The sequence below is a fragment of the Mugil cephalus genome, chromosome 18 (assembly GCF_022458985.1).
Source record: "Mugil cephalus isolate CIBA_MC_2020 chromosome 18, CIBA_Mcephalus_1.1, whole genome shotgun sequence".
In the NCBI taxonomy this organism is placed as follows: domain Eukaryota; kingdom Metazoa; phylum Chordata; class Actinopteri; order Mugiliformes; family Mugilidae; genus Mugil; species Mugil cephalus.
The window spans coordinates 22,437,944-22,462,912 of record NC_061787.1 but is presented as its reverse complement, the minus strand read 5'-3'; the positions used below and the strand labels follow the sequence as shown (position 1 = coordinate 22,462,912).

General features: G+C 41.0%; 1 pseudogene; it reads right to left on the bottom strand.

The window, feature by feature from the left end:
- Nucleotides 1-1,636: 1,636 nt before the first annotated feature.
- On the bottom strand, nucleotides 1,637-9,721 carry LOC124995995 (annotated as a pseudogene).
- Nucleotides 9,722-24,969: the final 15,248 nt, after the last annotated feature.

Genomic DNA, 24,969 nt, shown 5'->3' with positions numbered 1-24,969 from the left:
AGAATGGTGCTTGAAAGTATGCGAACCCTTTAGAATTTTCTATATTTCTGCATAAATATGGCCTAAAACATCATCATATTCTTTTTGCCAGATACTTTTGCCACTCACTAATATGTAATATTGTATCGTTTTCCTCAATAAATAAATGACCAAGTATAATATTTTTGTCTCATTTGTTTAACTAGGTTCTCTTTATCTACTTTTAGGACTAGTTTGAAAATCTGGTGATGTTTTAGGTCATGTTTATGCAGAAACAGAAAATTTTAAGGGGTTCACAAACTTCAAGCACCACAACTGAAGGCGATGAAAATTTATATATATATGTGTGTGTGTGTATGTTTCTTCTATTTTCTTTCCATATGGGTAGGGAAGACTGAAATGAAAGAACTGCCATATTTTCCAAGTGGTGACCAGTACACAGTATTTTTTAATATTTCATATAGTTTCTGAATCAGATTTCTAAAAATCAGCACAGTGGTGGGAGCATCATGTTGATTGGAAGGTTTGAAGCAGCAAAGACTTGATGGCCGAGAGTAAAGTATTCATTTATTTTAATCTTATGCAGGATAGAATGAAGTCCTCCTGGCCCTGACTGATGATGTCACAGCCCATTAGTCCCTTACTGATGATGTCACAGTCCTATGGTACCTGAGCATTCCGGAGGGGTATAAATAGCTCACAGAGTCATTTCACATTCAGTTCGTATTCATTACACTGAGAAGACAGTTCATGATTACTAAACCTTGCTCTTAGAAGATATTTTCAAAATGCAATCGGAAGCTTGAGTGATGGCAACGAAGACAACCACCACCATGGACCAAACAAACAGTCTTCAGGAAGAGGAGGCTCCTCTGACTAGAGTGGACGTGATTCGCCACGTCGTGAATAACTACTTCGGGATTATTGAACCCAAGCAGTGGGCCTTTTTGCTGAAAGGAAACTCTGACGACAAGACTAGGTACTTCACTTATTCTTACAATTACAAGTGTGCATTGTGTTTTCCTGTTATATAGTGAAATTTCCCAGTTTGGGCTGAATAAAGTATCTATCTATCTATGTATGTATCAGGTACATCCTGGCAGAGCTACTCATGGACTTGATGGACTTGATGCTCATCACCCAACCAAGGCTGACGGAAGAGGAGATGAGAGGAGTTAAGCCTTGGGAGTGCCTGTCATCCAGTTTGGAGGAGGCACTACCTCAAACTCTTTCTCAAGTTCTGGTTGTTCCAGATAAGGTCTTTCGTGAGATCTTGGACTCTTTAAGGACCATCATATATTGAGTAGCGGCAGTAGGGTGTGTCAAGTGCATGCTCTTTGCCAACAATTACCTGAAGCCATATGCACAGTACAGCACTACATTCCTAAGAATGGTTAAGCTAATGGTTAATCACACCATTAAAATGCTGTGCAATGAGAACATGAGACTGATGAGCAAACATCAACGCCTCCACCTGAAACTCAGCCTGGTCACTTCCAAACCGAGACTCCCTTAAGACCAAGAACATCTGGAGTCAACAACAAGTACCGTAGGTCAAATTGTTTCAGAATGTTTCTATAAGTATTAGGCATTGCGTCTAGACATTTAATGTTGTATCCTTAATTCATTATTATTATTTAGTAATCTAAGTTCATTATTATTATTCAGAAATTATTCTTTATTTGCTCATTGATTATATTTCATGATTCATATCCAGATGGTATTAAAAATACAGTTAAAAGTATGATTACTTATATACAGGATTCATTTACTGATATGTAGTGTTACATGATTAGTGGCGTTTCATTGTTTCCATGTCAGTTGAGAAAGAGTTCGAACCATTGAAGAAGAAAAACAGTCAGTAGTGAAAACGTTTAGAAGAAGATCAGTTTGTTTTATGAGTTAGTGTTTGTAGGCGTTGTGAGGTGGATTCGTTTCCCCTCTTATTCCAGGTACTCAGTATAATGTTGAACCAAATAACTGTAGACTGTGATTTACCTAAATTTCAGTTATTTCAACAGTTTGTATCTTTGGAAAAATCATGCATAGTTTCACAAATGGTCCTCTTGATATATACAGTAATGTAACATAATGGATATACAAGCTGCATATGTGTTTTTCTTCAACATGAGTAAAATTCATCTACAACAATGCATTTTTCTCAAACAATAACCTTCGTTTCAAAGGATTAATCACACACTATGAGGATTCTTAGTTGATTTCATGTTAGTAGCTCATTAAATTATTCTTATATTTATCCTCCATTTCCTTATACTACTGATCTTTGCTCAATGCTCTCTCAGCTCTAGGGCCATGTGGCCATTTGCTGTCTTGTGTTGTCCTGTGTTTCTACTATTTGTGATGTAACAGAAACCAGATTAGTCACAAATGTGGCCACTTAGTTCATCTGCAAGTGAAGTTATTCAGATATAATATGAAAAGATCTGAGACTGGGGCGGCACACCTCAGTGGTTAGCGCTGATGCCTCTCAGCGAGAAGGTCTGGGTTTGAGTCCAGCTTGGACTGGTTTGAGTTTGCATGTTCTTCCTGTGTCCGTGTGGGTTTTCTCCAGGTTCTCCGGCTTCATCCCACCTCCAAAGACAAAGGCTGATTGGTGACTCTAAATTGACCCTATGTCTGAGTGTGAATGGTTGTTTGTCTCTGTGTTAGCCCTGTGATAGGCTGGCAACTTGTCCAGGGTGTACCCTGCCTCTTGCCCAATGCCAGCTGTGATAGGCTTCAGCAACCCCTGCGACCCTAGTGAGGATTAAGCGGTATGGAAGATGAGATGAGATCTGAGACTGACCAACAAGCAGTCTATCTGTACTGAGTTTTTAATGTGTCCGGGTCTGCACCCTCAAAAGCTCACAAGGTATACCCTCTAACAATTACCCTTCATATACCTAAAATTAAAATGTTCATCCAACCATCTGTTCTTCTTCTTATTATTATTATCGAGGCCTCCTATATCACGAAGCAGGAGTACGGACTTAGCGAGGTAACTTCAGGGTTAACCCTGGGTTTCCGGTGTCACAAAGCTGGATTCATTCTTATCGAGGTAAGTTACCATGGATAACTTACTCTGAACGGCAAACCTGCTTCGGGTCAGGGTAACTTTCAGGATTTATCAGAATCCGATAAGAAGCTCCACTCAGCGGTCAATCAGCTGTTCAGGAAAGAATGACGTGCCCGAACAGGGGTCTGATCTCCAAGGCATACTATATAATAAAAAACGTGGACTCTCCAACACACATTAAAACATATGAATCTTGGGAACGGGATCTGGAAATGGTGATACCAGAGGATGTCTGTGCTAGATGTATCTCCAACATACACACTTCCTCTATGTGTATAAGGCAGGAACTAATACAATTTAAAGTTAGGTTACATTACTCCAATGATAGGCTAGCTAAAATACACCTATCTGTTCTCCCTTCCTGTCCAAGGTGTGGCAACCAAGTATCAGTGGGCCACATGTTCTGGTCCTTCCCTAGTTGATTTCTGGTTCTCCATTTTTGACTGTCAGTTCTTTGCAACACACCTCTTAAACCTAATGCACTTACTGCTATATTTGGAGTCACACCCTCAGAAATATGTACCACAAATACACAAAAAAGAGCAATAGCATTTTGTAGTCTTATAACTCACAGGGTGATCTTAATGGACCTTATATCTAACAAATGCCCACCCTTTAGGAGATGGATTCGGGAGGTTTTGTCTCTACTCCATTTAGAAAAAATAAGACACACTCTGAAGGACTCTTGTGATGCCTAATTTAGAGTGTGGTCTCCCTTTATTGAGTATGTAAAGAAATTAAATCTGTAATCAGCCATGTTATTTAAGCCTCTCCTCTTGTCAGCTTTTCTGATTAGCCTACTTACAGATTACACTTGCAGCACTGGATCCTTTTTTTTCTTTCTTTTTTTCTACTTTCTGGTCCCAAGGGACTTGATGTATTGATATGATGTAATTGGGGCATCAGCTTCCAGCTTCATTGTAGCCCATGTAACATTATGGAATCTAGAGGATGAAATTATGTTTTTATCTGCTCCCACGTTCTTTTTACTCCAGAGGGGTTACATCTGGGGGAATGAGACTAATTGTCATATACGCGATTCATCTATGCAGCGCAGTGATTGGGATTCATGGCTGCGTTAAATGTGAACTAATTGAGCCATTGTTGTGTAACTTATGCATTTATGCAACCTGCAATCCTTTGCCATGCCATTTGGCGTCTCTTCGAAGCAGCAACGGTGTTTGACATGGCAGATCAGTGCTCATGATTGTGATTGGTCTGCTGCCTTGGAACCCTCCCTTTATATGTGTGTGTTCACCGATTCACAACAAGACAAGCCTGGGTTGAGTTACCGAGTTGATAACCAGCATCATGATGCCACTTATCCAAATTGTCATTGTTGTGGATAGGTTCAGGTGGATAGGTTGGGAGTAACCCCGGGTAAATTGAGCTCGCTTCGTGATACAGGCCTCAGGGCCTGTTCTGGTGTGTGTTGCTTTGTCTTACAGGTACCTGACTGGTAGGCGGAGCCTAATTAAGAAAACTGGGAGCATGTGGCCAATCTCCCAGTGGGTGGCCCATTTGCCCTAAGAAGCGGCTGTCAACTATCTCTCTGTGTGTCTGGATTCCACGTTGTAGTTTGGTTGGCTTCGTCCTGATTTTTGTTTATTTTACTTCATCCAACACTACAATCTACACAAGGACACTCACCCATCAACAGACACACTGATCAATACTGACATCCAAGCCCCACCTTTGTTGTATGATTTCGTTGTTTATCCTTGGTTGTTGTAAATAGATTTCTTTAACGTTATGTTATAGCGTATTTTCGCTTTTTGTCGCGGCCCATGAGCCGGGTCGTGATAATTGTTATTACTGCTTATCCTCTAGGGTAGTGGCTGAGGTAGAACCTATCACAGCAGACATTGGGCGAGAGTTGGGGTACGCCATGAACAGGTGTCTATCCATTGGCTACAGAAAGAGAAAAACAACCATTTACACTTACATGCACCAAAGAAAAACCATGCAGGCCCAGGGAGAACTTGCAAACTCCATAAAAGAAAGGCCCCAACTGGCCGGCAGGTTCATGCCCTGCTATTCACTGCAACACTATGCAGAGTCTCTGCTGGAAACCAAGCTGCTGCTTCTGCTTCAACCTCTCTGGATCATCAGGACACAGTTCACTCGGTTCATCACACAACATCCTTTTCACTGTCACCTTTACAAAGTGCATAATCACCATCTGTAGAGAGAAGAAAGAAGAGAGTAGATAGATGAGTGTTTGAGAGCCTCCCTTCATCAGCTGTCAGTCAGTGATACAGCACATCCAGTCTAAAGAGCAGCAGTGCAGCTCAGCCAGCTTCCTTTCAGCTCTCATGTTAATATGTTGGAGTGTACACACACAGACCTGCAGAGACTTTTAGCATCAAGTCTATTTCCTCTGGAGATTTCACCAAAGTCCACAGTGGAAATAAACTGCTGAGAGTTCAGAATGCCTCATTACTGCACAAATACTTTAGCGATGGATTTACTGCTGCTCCATTTAAACAGTCTGTGTGTGTTGATGAACATCTCATCTATTCCTGAAACATAGCTGACTAATAAACATGGAGGCTGTTATGGTTACTATCTGTCATGATGGTTCTGTGATGTGCAGGCTTCAGTCAGACTGATCTCAGAGCTATGATCAGGTGTTCAGTGTTGAAATGAAAGAACAAACAGTGTGAGATCAGATTTGATGATAGGACAGTTTGATCAATGACCACAACTGTCTCTATACATCTAGTAAGGCTGTCAACTGGAATCCAGATTTATTTCCTAAACATCAACTCAAACACATCATAACAAGAAGTGTCTGGAGAGAACGATACCCCTGAAAACAACATGGATTGACTGCAACCTCATACTGACCCCAGAGTCTCAAGTCTATAGTCTGGACTCTTCTTCAGATCAAGCAGCTGCTTCACTCCTGAATCCTGTAGATTATTGTTACTCAGGTCCAGTTCTCTCAGATGGGAGGGGTTGGCCTTCAGAGCTGAGACCAGAGAATCACAGCTGATATCTGACAAACTGCAGCCAGTCAACCTGAATAAAGATCAAAATCAGTTCAGGGGGAAAGGTTCCTGCTTGAAATCATTCTGTTCTTCTTCAATACAGACACAGTGACTTAAGCTAGTTCGACTAGAGGCACCATGTACTAAAATGTACAGTATGTGTCAGTCAATATAATTTAACCTCATCACACAAATAGAACATAGTATATGACCTCAGAGTCTCCAGTCTACAGTGTGGACTCTCCAGAAAACCACACAGCTTCTTCACTCCTGAATCTTGCAGATTGTTTCCACTCAGGTCCAGTTCTCTCAGATGGGAGGGGTTGGACTTCAGAGCTGAGACCAGGTAAGCACAGTTGGTCTCTAACACACTACAGCACTTTAATCTGAATAAAGAAGAAAAGATTTAGATAAAAAGCCTAATCAGACATGTTTGTTAAAATGAGCAGACTGGTGTTGCCCTTCTGTTATTGTGGATCATCATAATTTCAACAAGACATGACTACTAAATGTAACACCAGATTTAGCATCCCATCATTGATTATCTGTGTGTTTCAATGATGACATATGATGTTGGTCCTTGACTGTATCTCTGACATGTTAACCTTCCTCTGCTAGAGCTCTGTTACAAATTCTGTCATCCTTAAAAGTCTTTCACTTATATTTGTAGCCAAAAGACATTTAGAAAGACAGAAATCTTCAGAAAAAGCAGGAATTTATTCAGATTTGTACACACTGCATTATTGAACATTGACACATCACCTAATGATCTGAACTGGATAAATAAAAAAAGCTACAAAAGCTACAGTCAGTGAACCAACCTCAGGATCTCCAATTTACAGTTTGGATTCTCCAGTCCACCAGACAGCAACTTCACTACAGAATCCTGCAGACTGTTTCCACTGAGGTCCAGTTCTCTCAGGTAGGAAGGGTTGGATTTCAGAGCTGATAACACACAGAAAGGCTTTGCGACTCCACAATCAGTAAGTCTGTAATTAGAAAACATAAAATCTGTTGTAAAAGCAGATCATTTACATTCTAAGTACAAACTGAATGCTTACACACATATGAAACAGTGTGAAGTCATAATTGAATGAACATTTGCTCTTTACATCAATCAATGTAATATGGTGCATACTTGAAGAATGTAACTACTAATTTACACTGACTGATTATGTTAATGATCACATCAGGACTCACCGAGCCTTTCTACAGTTCCTCAAAGCTGGACACAGTCTCCGTCGTCCCTCCCATGATGCATTGTACTTGTCCAGGTCCAGCTCATCCAGAATCTCGTCTGACATCTGCAGCATGTAGGCCAGAGCTGAGCACTGGATCTCAGAGAGTTTTTTCTCTGATCTGCTCTCTGACTTCAGGAACTCTTGGATCTCCTGATGAACTGAGAGGTCTCTCATCTCCGTCAGACAGTGGAAGATGTTGATGCTTCTGTCAGGACAGAATTGACATGTGTTCATATCCTTCAGGTTGTTAATGGCTCTCTGGATGGTTTCTGGACTGTTCTCAGTGTGACCCAGAAGGCCTCCCAAGAGTCTCTGGTTGTACTCCAGAGAGAGGCCATGAAGAAGCGAACAAACAGGTCCAGGTGACCATTTTTACTCTGCAAGGATTTCTTCATGACTCTCAACAGGAAGTCATCCAGAGACTTAATGGAATGCTGATCTTTCTCCAGGAAGTCCTCCAGTACCTCTGTCTGTCTGTTGGTGTAACAGTGGAACACGTAGACTGCAGCCAGAAACTCCTGAATGCTTAGATGAACAAAGCAGTAGACTGTTTTCTGGAAGATCACACTCTCTCTTTTGAAAATCTCTGTACAAACTCCTGAGTACACTGAGGCCTCTGTCACATCAAGACCACAACGCTCCAAGTCTTCTTGGTAGAACATGATGTTTCCTTTGTCCAAATGTTCAAACGCCAGCCTCCCCAGCTTCAGAAGAACTTCTTTGTCAGCCTGTGGACTCGTCTCATGTCCCTCATAGTACTTGTTCTTCTTTTTTTCTTTGTCTGAACAACCAGGAAGTGTGAATACATGTCAGTCAAGGTCTTGGGCAACTCTCCTCTTTGCTCCATAGCCAACATGTGCTCCAGAACTGTAGCAGTGATCCAGCAGAAGACTGGGATTCTACACAGGATGTGGAGGCTCCTGGAGGTCTTGATGTGGGAGATGATTCTGCCTGACAGCTCTTCATCACTGAACCTCCTCCTAAAGTACTCCTCCTTCTGGACATCAGTGAAGCCTCGTACTTCTGTGACTCTGTCAACACATGTAGGAGGGATCTGATTGGCTGCTGCAGGTCTGGAAGTTATCCAGACCAGAGCTGAGGGAAGCAGTTTCCCCTTGATGAGGTTTGTCAGCAGAAGGCTGACTGATGCCTTCTGTGTGACATCAGACACAACCTCACTGTTGGTGAAGTCCAATGAAAGTCTGCTTTCATCCAGGCCATCGAATATGAACAGAAGTTTTGCAGATAGACAACATCTCGGCTGTGACCTTCTGTAATGTTGGATGGAAAACATAGAGCAGCCCGAGAAGACAGTACTGCTCATCTTTGATCAAGTTGAGCTCCCTGAATGAAAGCACAATCACCACACTGACATCTTGGTTTTCCAAACCCTCTGCCCAGTCCAGAGTGAACTTCTGCACCAAGAAGGTTTTTCCAACACCAGCGACACCATTGGTCAGAACCACTCTGACGTGTTGGTCAGGTAAGGCTTTAAAGATGTCGTGGCACTTGATTGGAGTGTCATGGAGGGACTTCTTGGAAGCTGTCTCAAGTTGATTCACCTCATGCTGAACATTCACCTCTTCACTCAGTCCCTCTGTGATGTAAAGCTCAGTGTAGATCATGTTGAGGAGGATTCCACTTCCTGTTACAACAGTTCCTTCAGTCACACGTTCACATCTCCTCCTCAGACTGATCTTATGTTCATCTAAGACCTCCTGTAGACCAACACCTGTTGAGGGGAAAAAAAAGGAATATGTGTTGTTACATGTGATTGACTTGGTGTGAGCTCAGTGTGGTTGTGGGCAGCATCCTGTGACACCAGGCGTCCAGTGGCTGTGGAGTGGTGTAGCGTCTTATTTGATTTCGCTTTTGGTTGCTTGTGTTAACTTATCCATCAGCTTTGTGCTCGCTTTCAGTTGTTTATATCATTTGTTTATTTTGTTAAATAAAGATTTGTTCCACTTTTGTCATTTCTGGGTTTTTTATTGTTACCTCCCCTCATCCCCAGCCATCCTGGGGTCGTAATATTTGGACTTAGCAATTCAATGACAACGACATTGCCAACGTTCAGTCTTACCTGTTCTTGATCTATGTCCACACTGGGGACAGGAGGAGTCTCCTGATGAAGTACACTGGTCCCAGTATGAGCTGATGCACTCTCTGCAGAACCAGTGTCCACAGCTGGTAGAGAGTGGATCCTTCAGGACGTCCTGACACAAAGCACAGCAGGACAGCTGCTGCTCCACAGAAACATGACTCCCCTTCCTCTCTCTGTCAACACATCTATTTATCACACTTTGACGTGTGGTCTATGAGACCAATAACCCTCTGGTTTATGCACAAGCAGCTCTACTTACTAAACCACAGCCACTCCATTCTCCATTCATTCTACATATATAAACTACAGCTTGAGCAAGAGGTGGGTACATGCTTAGAGGTCACCAGTCTATCACAGGACCAACTCAGAGACACTCAACCATTCAGCTCATAACATACTAAATGTACCATACATATATGTGCATACCAAATGTAGAATCACCAATTAACAGGTTCCATGTCTTTGGAATGTGGGAGGAAACCAGAGAACCCACAAAAACCAAACGCATGCACAGGGAGAATATGCAAACTGCTCAGAAAGGAACTGGGCTGATTGTATCAGTCCCTCAACAAAAATGAAGTACTGGAACAAAGTGATTCAAAAAGAGTCATAATAATGAGCTTATAGAAGATCCCTTACTTTATGTCGGGGAGTGATGCAGCCTCAGTGTGGCGCTGCAATCTACGCTGTAGGCTGAGGCTGGAATTTAACTTTTCTGAATTAATGAAAGATGTAAGTGGCTTCTTTGAAGTATGGTGACACAAAAACATACTATGTACAGTTCGAAACAATGAGCTTTTTTAAGAATATATTGAGGGACTAAATGTTTTCTTTGTTTGTGTCAAAGCCTGGACTCTTAACAGATAGACATCTTGAGTCTGAAGTCTCCGCTCTTATGGAGTCAGAGAGGTAAACAAGTCACACTGACAATGAGCTCAAGAATCTAGCTGCCTGCACAAGAGAGCGAACAGCATTGATAAAGATCTGAGCCACCAAGATAGATAGAGAAAGATACAGTGCAACCAGAAGAACAACTAACAGACTGAAGGACTCCAGATTTTCATTAATTCTGCTTTTATTTAACCTCCTCTTAGCTTGTTGTCATTGCTGAACTGAGCAACCACACGCAATTTGTTGTACATCTATAAAGACAATAAAGTCTAATCTGTCAAGGTAGGGTAGAGGTAATAGGGGTGAGGACGCAAGTGCAGGACTATAGATGAGGCACGAAGTTCAAACAAAAAGTAGTTAATAACAAACAAAAGTCGCTGCAATCATGGCAGGAAAATACAAAATACAAAAATCAAAAGAAATCATCAACATCAACGACAATATATTCATAATTTAAGCAGCTGTTCATATATAGTCTATATTACAGCCTCTGATGGGAATAATGGCGTTAAAATAAACGGCGTTACTAACAGCGTTATATTTTTCAGTAACGGGTAATCGAACTAATTGCTATTTTCATCGTTGTAATGCCGTTTCCGGTACTGAAATTTAAATGGGCCGCGTTACAAACTAAAGCTGTCTGTTATCATCCGTCTTGGTTCTCAGCCAGATTTTTCAATCAAACAAATAAAACGCGTTGTTACACGATCATTAATGGATGCGCCTAGATGAATGGCGCATCCATTAATCAGTTTATATAGTCTACAGCTTGTATAGAGATCTCACACACTTTTTAACGATCATGGCAGCGCTCTGCATCCAGTAAGAGAAAAGGGGGGATTTGGCGGCAGATATCGGGCTCTGTGCAGGACACAGTGATTTATTTTAATGTGGCGGGGCGGTAGGGCTAATAAATTGTACTTAGTTATTTTATACTGAAATCAGTATACTTGTTGCCAGACAACGCCACCTCAGGTACTCACCCTAAGGACATTACTATTACCAGATCTTCGGTTTTACACAATACAGGTCCGTTGCTCGGCAAGCAAGAGACGTGGCCCATGAAATTAGTCAAAATAATATTTTATTAATACAAAGGATCCAAATAAAAGAAAATGCAAAAACAAAAGTTAATCAAGGGCTTCGGCCTAAAAGTAGCTAGGGCAAGCGAAAGGAGGGGTCCCCAAAGTAAAAGTTCCCCCAGACACACGTGAAAAGAGCACACCCGTGAACGACCCACACCCCTGGAAACGGCACAGCAGACAGGAGGATCTCCTACGATCACCCACACCACTACAGGCCGTCAGGCCCTGAAACAAAAAGAAAAGCACCAAATATAATCAGCAAATATACAAAGTTAAAATATCACCAGATGAAATGATAAAACTGCTAATACAAATCAAATCGCCAGCATCAATTGAACACAATCGGAATTGAATGAAAAACGAAATCCGAAAGTGTGAACCAGATAAAAGGGGTCACGAAACCCTCACTAAAAAAAGAGCGGACGCTGGCAGCCGAGAACGGGCTGCTACGAGCCGCGGCGAAGGCGAACGACCCAACCACAGGTGGGCGACCAGCGCAATAGGACGGACGGCAGCAAAGCACCGCAGCACGCCGGAGCCAGCCAAACCCGAGCCGGGAAACAGCTGCACGGACGGACAGGAACTTGAAGCAGGACAAAGCAGCAGAGGTCATGCAGACGGGAGGGAGCCAATGGAGGTGATGGATTTGATCCTACTTAAACAAAAAGGAAATTAAATACCCGATCGCTCCCCCCACAGGACAGGTTAGACTCAGAAAGAATGAACTACATACCTTATGGTACAGCACCTGTTCATGCAACCAGTGAGACGAGGCAAGAGCAGCGAGCCGCTACCAGCATTTACCTGTGACCACACTACATTAAACTACTGATAACGAGAGATCCAGCACAACGAGAGAGGATACGCACCAGACAAGGAGACCACATGGAGCCAGAATCCACCCACAGCCCCTCTGTCACAGCACAAGAAATAGTTAAGGCTCCCGCAAATACAAAACTGGCAAAAACGTACGCGGCCCCCGGAGTTACCTGTTGCAGCCACACAGGACGTCCCGGAAATTACGCCAGCGGGAGACAGAGGGAGGAGGCGTAGGAGGGGCCGCTCTTTTATCCACGACCCCATCATAATTGGCTCCTGGCCACGCCCAGCCGCATAATTATATGCTGCTACATTAATATCAGCAGCCTTTTGAAAGAGCGGGGGTTTGAGTGATCCATTCTGCGAGTCATCAACAAACAGCAACTTTATCTACAATGTACGCGATGACGTATGAGGGAGGAAAAAAACGGCACGCAGCTCTCACAGCGGGAGGTCCAACCCGGGATTTTGCCGTCGTAAAAGCACCAAAGGCGAGTCGACCTGGGTCGACCCGGGATTTTCGATGTGAAAGCGGTATATGTCTACCAGTTGGGGTCTGAGATTAAATAAATATTAAAAGTTCGGCGTAAGTACGTATGCATACACTTCTACTCTATGCAACTGGCTTGTGAAACCTCCTAAGAAAAAAATCCAAATTATTAGACATATTTAAACTTACAAAAAAAAAAAAAAGCTCAATAGTTCCCTTCCCCGGTAACTAGTTACTTTTATAGTGGAGTAATTCAGTTACTAACTCTGTTACTTTTTGGGAGAAGTAACTAGTAATTATAACTAATTACTTTGAAAGTAATGTGCCCAACACTGATTACAGCTTCTGCAGATAATAAGGTGGTTCATGTTTGTAACAGTCCTCTGAGATTACTGTAGATTACAGTTTCTATAGGTTACTGACAGCTGTCAGAGATTCTAAGAGGAAGACAGGACTAATTAGGGGTTTGGGAGGCACTCTCTGTACTAAGGTCTAAGGTCAGGCTTAAATGTTCAAAAACGCATACTACGCATGCCTTTGTGGGCTACTACTTTATAGCATGTTTACAGCTCTCTGTCCTTGTCTCCATCCCCCTTTCCTTGTTTATCTCGTTCCTCCTTGTCTTCTGTTTCTACCTCGCTGGCCTTAGTCAGATGGGTCCCTCCATATGAGCTGGGGTTTGCTCAAGGTTTCTTCCTGATAAAACGGAATTTTTCCTTGCCACCATCATCTTAGTGCTTGCTCTTGAATTTAATTATTCTATTTGTGTCACAAAAACTCTTTAAAGTATTTTAGCAAATACAGTTTAGTAAAATTAATCAAAAATCAGGGACAAAAAAAAAAAAAAAAAAAAAAAACTTTCTGGAAACTGACTAGAGTGTTTCAGAAAGAATCATTAACCCTGTATGAGGTGACGAAGCATATACGGTAACTTAAGCACATGCTTTAAATTGTGTCCCTGCGCCACGTAGAGGTTGAGAAGCATATGGTTTTCATCCAGTCAATGAACAAAGATCAAGGCAACATTCTCAGGTCAAATGTGATCTGCAAGGTCCACGCCTTTATGAACATTGGGTGTATCTGTTTTATTGGGTAACAAGAAGAAGTGGCTTAATGTTGTGTAATATGATATTGTTAACACACGCCTGAATCAGCTCTTATGCTCTAATGGTCTAAATACATTTAAATTAGTTTACATTTATTGTTGCCACACAGTAATACTCAGTGTTTGAAATTTAGAATTCCCAAGTATTTCAATGAGTGCCCTATGAGTTCAAAGAAGATCACTTACTTTGAGTCTGAGGGTCCAGGTTCATCAATGAAGACTGGAGGTTCAAATCTGGACCCGTCACTCTTCATGGACACACAGCTGGATACTGGAGACTCACCTCTCTGAGGTCTGTGGTAACGAACTCTGGAAAAAAAAAAAAAGGGGGGGGGGGGGGGGGATTATTCACACCAGTCACTGATTATTTCTGTAGTCAAAGTAGTTTAAGTAGCTGAAAATACACAAACCACAGTTATTGAATATAATGATTATTAACCATTTTTTAACAGGAAGATCCCATTGAGAACCTCTTTTATCAAGGGAGTCCTGGCCAAGATAAGGCAGCAGCAAATACAAACTACAGTTAGAGAATTACACAGTTGGAACACAAACAAAGCGAGAGCTTTAAGTGCTCTCAGTTTTGATTTAAAAATGCTCAATGAAATGAACTCAGTTTACAGTCAATCTACAACTGGTGACTAACAGTGCATTTCACTGATGGTTTCATACTAGTAATAATGCCCAGTGAAATTAATTAACCACCAGTAACAGAAAACTTGGCTGAAATTATTTTTTAAAAAATTGTTACATAAATGAGTTTATAGCTCTTTGCTTACTTCTGTCTTCTTCTGTCTGAGGGTCCAGGTTCATCACTGAAAGCTGGAGGTTCAAATCTGAACCCATCACTCTTCATGGACACACAGCTGGATACTGGAGACTCTTCTCTGTGCCCTTCTTCCTTCATCTTCTGGACTTGCATCAGTCTGAGACGTAAACCAGTAACAGTGGGTTTACAGTCTGTATTCTCCACTCAGATACACTGTCATGTAAACCAGAAACCTGGTTACCATAATACAAAAGTGGCAAAATTCATTTCACCTGGTGACTTGTAAGGTCTTCTAAAGGTTTGTTTTTATTAGCTTGCTACATCTGTTGTAATGTTAGCTACCAGAGCTAAATAGCTAACATATAACGAGCTAAAAAGCTAACATTATAATGAGCTGCACTCTCCCATAAAGAATTAAACCCAACAACTGAACAGGACAAAGCATTTCTCCCGTTTTCATTTGACAGTAGTCAGTGTGCGGATACTTCTTGTACATCTTTTGAACATTGTACCATTGCAGTAAATAGTGTATCTCTCTAAACAGTCCAGGCTGTAAACAAACCAGCGTGGTGTCTTCATTATATGGACATTTTGACACTCTTCTCTTGGTAGCGTGTCTGTGTTTCCTACATACAGTGAGTTGCAGAATATTCCTATAAAACAATGAAATATTTTCTTCATTTACTGTATACAGTAATTAAGTCATTGACTTGTCATTTCAAGTATGGAATAACCAAGGCTTGTCTCTAATAATATTAGTCCAGTCCAAGTCAAGACCTCCTGGGTTCGGAGTTTTTTTGTCTCCTCTTTCTTTCTTTTCTTTGTCCTCTCCTGATCACTCTCCTCTCTGTCCCTCTTTTCTTCTCTTTCCTCATCTGTTCCTCCCTGAATTCTGTCTTCCACCCTGTATCTACATTTCACAACTTTTAGTTTACATAGAGACAGACTTTCATATGGGTTCCAGAAACAGCTATAATTACATTTGGTAAAAGTGAAGTCCTCAACAGATCATGCGTCTCTAGGTGTTCAATCAAAGTGACTCTAAAATGTCTTAGAATATGCCAGTCCACTCACAAAACTGTGCCTTATCAGAGTAAGGACGTGGGCCTTCTGCGAGTGTCCTGTGGTATCTGGATACAGACTGTTGTTGGTTGGAGCCTTTGGGTCCTATGGGTTGTTTTCATGTAGTTACATGTAGTTTTCTGTGATTTATTATTTATTGTGGGTTGTTATGTTGACCTTCGTTTGTGTGTTATATTTCTCACACTCTGAAATGATCCTTGTTTCAGTGCTGCAACAGGATCAATCCAAACTGCTCTGATCAGCACAGTAAAGTGAAGTTGTTCTCTTCACTGTTACAATAGCATGTCTGATTTTTCTTTCCAGTGCAGTATAAATACTTGTTTATCTTAGAATATGGTTAGAGAACCACAGGAACATGTTATACATAATGGTTTTGGACCAGCTGTTTGGCTGACCAAATGTTAAATGGTCTTTCTTTTATATAGCGCTTTTCTACCTATTATACTCAAAGGGTCCAAAGTGTAGAGGTTGAAGTCTGGACTCTTAACAGGTAGACATCTTGAGTCTGAAGTCTTCGCTCTTGAGTCTGAAGTCTCCGAGTCAGAGAGGCAAACAAGTCACACTGACAATGAGCTCAAGAATCTAGCTGCCTGCACAAGAGAGTGACAAGCATTGATAAAGATCTGAGCCACCAAGATAGATAGAGAAAGATACAGTGCAACCAGAAGAACAACTAACAGACTGAAGGACAACTTCTCCAGATTTTCATTTATTCTGCTTTTATTTAACCTCCTCTTAGCTTGTTGTCATTGCTGAACTGATCAACCACACACAATTTGTTGTACATCTATAAAGACAATAAAGTCTAATCTGGATACTGGAGACTCCATTCTTTGTTAGTTTTACTTCTATTTTTAGAGGTAAACAATCAGCACAGAGTGACGCCAGAACACAAGAATGAGAACAAACAAGTCTGTCAAGTAGCACTCTTCAAAATGCCACTACAAAACACTACAAATGTTTTGTTTTGGCAGAAGTCAAGTCTAAATCTACTTCCCTCTCCAATTATGACAATATAATTATAATTGAAGTTTTGTCATAGTGAAGGAAACACAGGTCTATTAATAGCTGCGTTCTACTTAGAGGAGGACCTGTCATTGCTTTTTGGGATACTTAAAGGAACTGAGCCTTCATGGTTACTCCTGTGGTCCCCTCACTGTGACAAGTCAAAATATCTGTCATGAAAAAGGACTATAATGTTGTGTTAACACTCACCCTGCCTCATCGTTCAACCACCTTCTGTCCATTCAAAACAAAGTCTGAGCTGATGTCAGTTTTCACTTCCTGCTCTAACGAAACTTGATCACCCACTCAGACGAGCTCCTCCCCTCTTTATTTGCAGGAAATAAATCTATCTGTGTGTGGATCTGACTACATGGTGCGTTTATGAGGCTCAGTTGAAACAAAATGGATCAGATCCATCAGGTACAACACCCTACGCAACACTTCAACCGCCATGCCGCATAGATCCAAGGTCAATAGATTTTAAAAGCCCACAATTTGTGGTGGATGAGGAAACTGCACCATCTGGCGACCTTTAGAGGAACTGGAGCTGACTGCTGCTGCAGCTAAGTTTGAGCTCATAAGAGTTAAACATTTATTGAGATTTATTGAGATACAGAAAATAATTCATGTAGCTATATGATCCACCGAAGTTTTCCAAAGAGGACAAAGTTTCCAACATTCCAATGCGTTATATCTAAAACTACAGATCGATTGTGTTTCATTTTCCTCTTCAACCTACACCAAAACTCTATTTACAGAATATTCTTATGTTTCTGATTACCAGTAGCAGCTTAACAACATATATAATTTACTGCTTTGTACAATGGGAAAAAAATAATATTGAGCAGAATAACGTTCAAGTTATCGTTTGGTTTGGCTCTCCAACACAGTTCAGGTTTTTCATGCGGGCCCCCTGTAGAAATTAATTGCCCAGCCCTGTTATAGGGGCTACTTGTAGTCCAAATGTCGTCTTTATGGACGTATTTTCTACATCAAATTTGAACATATTTTAGACCTTTTTTTTATACTGTACCAGTGTTTCTTCTACATTCATTTAGGAGTGGCGAGCTGCCATTCTTAAATCCTAGCTCCTTCAATTTTTTTTTTTTGTTTTTGTTGACACAAATACACTTCCCCGCATGTATCCACTTTCACAACAGTCATGCACTGCGTCGGGTACTCACGAGTACTAAGGTAAACAACAGATAACTATCTTGCTCAATATCTATTCTTAATCTATTCAATTCACTTCAATTCAGTTTTAATTATATAGCGCCAATAACAATACAAATTGTCTCAAGACGCTTCACAAAAACCAGCCTGCAACCTCCAGAGCAAGCCTGAGGGCGACGGTGACAAGGAAAAACTCCCTTTTAACAGGAAGAAACCTTGAGCAGAACCCAGCTCATATGGAGGGACCCATCTGCCGAAGGCCAGCCGGTTAGAAACAGAGAAGATAGAGAGAAAAGAAGAGCAGGAGAAACAAGATAAACAAACTTCTGTCATAGATACATACATCAAGTGGAAGGAAACATGTAGGGTCTAGTAGTATAACACATAGCTGATGATCTGTGAGACAGTTTGTGAGTATAACAGGAATCTTGGGCAGGTTGGTGAATTCTTCATCTAGGTAGGAGTGGACAACTGGAAGAGGCCATGATGACTGGGGCAGATGTAGTTTATGGAGCTCCACAGGTCTGATACACAGCACTCCAGACCACGAAGACTGGGCTGGTTGATGAGGCCATGACAGCAGATGTAGCTTAGAACTCCACAGGTCAGATATTCAGCACTCCAGACCAGAGACCCTCACAAGATGATGGAGGGGGAGGGGAGCGGAAGGGAGAGAGAAAGACACAGTGGTTAGTAAATTATAAGAGATAGAAAATAAAATGATAAGATATTAGAGGACAGGAGCCAGAGAAGAAAGAGGAGAGGACATGTCCTCAATGCATAGTCCCCCTGCAGCCTAGGCCTATAGCAGCATAACTAAGGGATGGTTAAGTCCAGCCCTAGCTATAAACTTTGTCAAAAAGGAAAGTCTTAAGCCTGACCTTAAACGTAGAGACTGTGTCTGCCTCCCGAACCCAAACTGGGAGCTGGTTCCACAGGAGAGGAGCCTGATAGCTGAAGGCTCTACATCCCATTCTACTTTTAGAAACTCTAGGAACCACAAGCAGACCTGCACTTAGAGATTGTAGTGATCTGTTGGGACAGTATGATACTATGAGGTCTTTCATATATGATGGAGCTAGGCCTTTCAGGGCCTTCTATGTAAGGAGGAGGATTTTAAATATAATTCTAGATTTTAAAGGGAGCCAATAAAGAGAAGCTAATACTGGAGTAATATGATCTCTCTTGCTAATTCCTGTCAGTGCTGTTGCTGCAGCATTTTGAATCAATTGGAGGCTTTTTAAAGAGCTACTTGGACAGCCAGACAGTAACGAGTTACAATAATCCAGCCTGGAAGACACAAATGCATGAACTAGTTTTTCTGCATCACTCTGAGAAAGGATGTTCCTAATTTTGATGATATTACGAAGGTGAAAGAAAGCAGTCCTGATCACCTGCTTTATGTGAGAATTAAAGGACATATCCTGGTCAAATATAACACCAAGGTTTTTCACAGTAGTACTGGAGGCCAAGGTAATGCCATCCAACAAAAGCAGGTGATTAGATAATGAATCTCTGAGATGTTTAGAGCCAAATACGATAACTTCGGTTTTGTCTGAGTTTAAAAGTAGAAAATTACAGGTCATCCAAGCCTTTATGTCTTTAAGGCATGCTTGAAGTTTAACCAGCTGATAAGTTTCATCTGGTTTCATGGATAAATATAGCTGGGTATCATCTGCGTAGCAACGGAAGTTTATGCCGTGCTTTCTACTAATATTGCCTAAGGGAAGCATGTATAATGTGAATAATATTGGTCCTAGCACAGAACCCTGAGGAACTCCATAGCTTACTTTGGTATATATAGAAGAGTTGTTGTTTACATGGACAAACTGGAATCTGTCTGACAGATATGATTCAAACCAGTCTAGTGCAGTTCCTGTAATCTTGATCACACTTTCAAGTCTCTGTAGTAGAATATTGTGATTAATAGTGTCAAACCATCCCTTAGTTGAAAAGAAATCTGGGGTTGTTCTTGTTTTCTTCTATTAATGAAGAATAATACGCTGTCCTTATCTTACGGAGAGTTTTATAAGTTGTTAAACTATCTTTCCAGGCTATGTGAGCTTCTTCAGAACTAGTGGAATGCCAAATTCTTTCCAGCTTTCGAACTGCCTGCTTTGAACTACGCAACTGTGAATTATACCATGGAGCTACCCTCCTTCGATTTACCACCTTCTTTTTAAGAGGAGCAACTAGATTTAGAGTTGTACTAAGCGATGCTGTCGTGCTGTCAACAAAATAATCTATTTGTGATTGAGTTAGATTGTGGTTGCTGACATCCACATCACTAACATAAGGCACTGAGGTAAATACTGAAGGTATTAATTCCTTATATCTAGTTACAGCATCATCAGACAAGTGTCTAGCACATCTACCGTTACTTACTGTCACTTTTTAAACTTCCTCAAGTGTCTTGATCTGCTGGACAGCACTCGAACAAGAACAAGGTTATTATGGCCCAGAAGTGTAACACCTGTTGTTAAACTTAAGTTTAACCTGACAATATCAATTGAAGCTACAGTAAAATTAACTGGTACAGGAAACAGGTTCCTATCTTCTGGGCACAAGACTAAGCCAGTTAACAATAAATCACAATCCAATCCTGACTGTTTTTTTCCCCCCCATCTTTATTGCAAACATGTCATGTTGATTTCAGTTGAGAAATATTAGTTACTAGGCCACAACAACAAACAGCAGCCAGCATAACCCTCATTTAAGTTTGAAAGAAGAAAAAAAAAGTGGTAAAATAGAATAAAAAAAATTACACCTTTTGGGTCTGAAAAAAAATACTACTACTACTTGTAACATCGTATGTGTTATATATAACGTTACCAACCGCTCTATGTATTGATTTTTCGCCGGCTTCGTTATAAACAAATTGTCATGTTCAAAAGGTAAGGTTAGCAGATACAATGCTAATTGTAGCAACGACGGGTTTGAAGTAGATTAACACAACAAAGCTAAAACAGCAAACGCTATAAATGCATAAATGAACACAAAATTAACTAGGCAGTCTATGGGCTGACCGAACTCACTTGCACAATGTGGAGGAGAGCCGAGCGGCCACTTAGCGAAACACCTGGGCCAATCGGAGTGGGTGTACTTGTGATGACCTGATGCCAATCAGAGTGGCGTTTACTGTTTCCCCCCAAATACACCTTTATTTATTTTGTTGTATTAACATTATTTTATCAAAGAATAATCGGAAAATGAAAACAAACAAAAAGATTACTTTTATTTAAAAATAATGTTTAATCACAAATAATGTTGTAAGAACAATACTGGTATTTTACATTTATTTTACACATATATAGCCTAAACTACTACAACTAATATTAATAATTATTATTATAATACTGATAATAATACACCATGTCAATTCCCTGCACCTGTCTAAGACGTCCAAAAAAGTGACATAGCCCAACGCTGAAAAGTTTAACTGCATATTGACGCCCAAATACGGTCATGAATTGACGTCCAAAAAAGCGGCCTTTTTTTGCACGTCATGTAGAGGTGCAAAGTGGGTCTTGGACTGACTGACGCAATATAGACATGACGTCTAATGTTTAGTGGGAAGTTTGCTAGTATGGGGCATTAAAATGAGTGTTTCCCCATTAGTGGTCTGTCATTCATCCTCGGTAATGATTTAGCTGGAGGAAAAGTGTTTCCTCCACTCAGAGTTGTCAATGTGCCTGTGTTTGCTGCGCCTGAGTCTGTCTCTGTGTCTAAGTCTATCTGCCTGTGCCAGATGTGTTCCCTCCTGTGCTATTGGGTGATTTGTCTGATTCCTTTTTGGCCGCATTAAAAGAGAGTGAGTGTGTTTGCTCTGCTCCTCCCGGTACTGAGAATGACAAAATGTTGAAAGGTGTGACTGAGACCATGCCGTTCCCTGACACAGCATTAACCTTGGATGTAACGAGGGACATGTTGTTTACTGCTCAGAAAAATAACCCATCTTTTGCTTGGTGTCTGTCCTCAGCTATGTCCACTGAGGAGCAACAACCTATTTTCTTCTTGGACAATGGGATTCTGATGAGACGATGGAGTCGTAACTCTAGCGGGGTAAATGTGGTTACCCAGGTGGTTGTGCCAAAGGAATATCGGTCAGAAGTTCTTAATTTGGCACATGACTCCAGCTTGACTGGCCACCTTCGAGAAAACGCATCAACGTGTGCTGCGTAATTTCTTTTGGCTGGGGTTAAAAATGGATATAGCAAGGTATTGCTAGTCCTGTCAAACATGTCAGGTGGTTGGAAAACCAAATCAACCTGTGCCACTCGCTCCCTTGCTACCAATTCCAGTGTTCAGGGAGCCATTTGATCGTGTTTTCTCGGACTGTATGGAACCACTGCCTAAAACGAAGACTGGATATCAGTACATATTGACTATCATGTGCATCACTACCCTGAAGCCATTCCATCACGCACCGTTAAAGCTAAGCATGTCATAAAAGCCCTGACAGATTTCTTTTAGACTTTTGGGTTACCTAAAATAATACAAACGGATCAAGGTACCAATTTCATGTCTCGGGTGCTCAGGTAATGACAGCGCTGAGTCAAACACATCAAGTGCAGTCCTTACCATCCCAAGAGCCAAGATGCACTGGAGAGATTTCACCAGATATTAAAGTCCATGCTGCAGAAATTCTGCTTCGAGTCCAGCGAAGATTGGAATGAAGGCCTCCCCTTGTTGTTGCTTGCTGTTAGGGAAACTCCCCAGGACTCATTATGTTTAGTGTTTGGCCATGGTGTGTGGTCCCCTTTGGCTCCTGAAGGAGAAAAGGCTGTTTGAAAATGGCCTTCTATATGCTGTGTCCCACAACCCTAGACTGTGCATAACAAGGCAATCACTATAAGCTCAAAGTGCAGGCCTAAGTAGACCTGCATTTAGAGATTGTAGTGATCTGTTGGGATAATATGATACAATGAGGTCTTTCAGATATGTGACGGAGCCTTTAAGGACCTTGTATGTAAGGAGGAGGAGCCAATGAAGAGAAGCTAAAACTGGAGTATTATGATCTCTCTTGCTAATTCCTGTCAGCGCTGTTGCTGCTGCATTTTGAATCAACTGGTGGCTTACTATCTATTAAAAAAATCTATTAACTATCGATGGCAGTTGAAGTGTTGCGTGGAGTGTTGTACCTGATTTTTCTGATTTCATTTTGTTTCAACTGAGGCTCAAAAACGCACCATGTAGTCAGATCCACGCACAGATAGATTTATCAGATTTCCTGCAAATAAAGAGGGGAGGAGCTCACCTGAGTGGGTGATCAAGAGCAGGAAGGGATAACTGAAATCAGCTCTGACTTTGTTTTGAATGGACAGAAGGTGGTTGAACGATGAAGCAGGGTGAGTGTTAACACAACATTATAGTCCTTTTTCATGACAGATATTTTGACTTGTCACAGTGAGGGGACCACAGGAGTAACCATGAAGGCTCAGTTCCTTTAAGTATCCCAAAAGACGCTGACAGGTCCTCCTCTAAGTAGAAGGCAGCTATCATTAATACACCCGTGTTTCCCTCAATGACAAATCAAAAAATCAAATTGACTTCTGCCAAAACAAAACACTTGTAGTGTTTTCTTAGCGCTTTGAAGAGTGCTACTTGTTTCCTGTTTTGGAGGGGGCTGGGAACTTCAGCTCCACCTCTTCTGTGTCCTTTAGTGTGCACACGAGGTAAGGCATGGAGACTTACCTCGTGTGCAGTATCCAGATTAGACTTTATTGTCTTTAATAGATGTACAACAAATTCTGTTTGGTTGCTCAGTTCAGCAATGTCCAAAAAGCAAAGTCTCAAGTCTGACGTAGAGATGGTGTCTGCCTCCTGAACCCAAACTGGGAGCTGGTTCCATAGGAGAGGAACCTGATAGCTGAAGGCTCCATCTCCCATTCTACTTTTAGAAACTATAGGAATCACAAGTAGACCTGCACTTAGAGATTGTAGTGATCTGTTGGGGTGATATGATACAATGAGGTCTTTTAGATATGATGGAGCCTTTAAGGGCCTTGTATGTGAGGAGGAGGATTTTAAATTTAAATCTGGATTTTAAAGGGAGCCAATGAAGAGAAGCTAAAACTGGAGTAACACAATCTCTCTTGTTAATTCCTGTCAGTGCTCTTGCTGCAGCGTTTTGAATCAATTGGAGGCTTTTTAAAGAGCTTTTTGGACAGCCAGACAGATAACAAGTTACAATAATCCAGCCTGGAAGACACAAATGCATGACATAGTTTTTCCGCATCACTCTGAGAAAGGATGTTCCTAATTTTCATGATATTATGCAGGTGAAAGAAAGCAGTCCTGGTCACCTGCTTTATGTATGAAATTAATGGACATATCCTGGTCAAATATAACACCAAGGCTTTTCACAGTAGTACTGGAGGCCACGATAATGCCATTCTAAGAAACTAAATGATTAGATAATGAATCTCTGAGATGTTTAGGACCAAATGGAGTGACTTCTGTTTTGTCTGAGTTTAAAATGAGAAAATTATCCAAGCCTTTATATCTTTAAGGCATGCTTGGAGTTTAACCAGCTGATTATTTTAATCGGGTTTCAAGGATAAATATAGCTGGGTGTCATCTGCATGGCAATGGAAGTACTGTATATGCTGTGTTGGTCTTAGCACAGAACGTTGAGGAACTCCATAACGTACTTTTGTATAAGTAGATGTACAAGTAGAGCATGGTGGACATGTACGTTTTTTTTTTGTTTTTTTTTAATATACAGGTGCAGTTCAAAGAATATTTCAAAAAGCACTATGACAACTTTAATAGGATATTAACTTTTTTTTGTTGTTGCTGTTTTTTGTCTCTCACAAAGAAGGCAGTTGGCAAATGTTAGGATATGTCTATTTGTTCAAAATTTTAGAAATGTCCTGCATTACCTATCAAAGCATTCTATTTAAAAAAATAAATAAATAAAAATCATGAACTATCCACCAAATCTATGTACTTGAGCTCACACTACTGAAGAGTTTCCTATGAAGGCTGTATCTACTCTTGAAATCCCTTTATCTCCTCTTTCGTTATAAATTACTCTCTCCTTATTTCAGCCCATCTGACATCTGCATGCCTTTAATAGAATAACATGTGAAGCTGCTGACTGAATATTTTAAAAATATCTTTTGGACATTTAAACTTTTAAAATCTATTTACTATG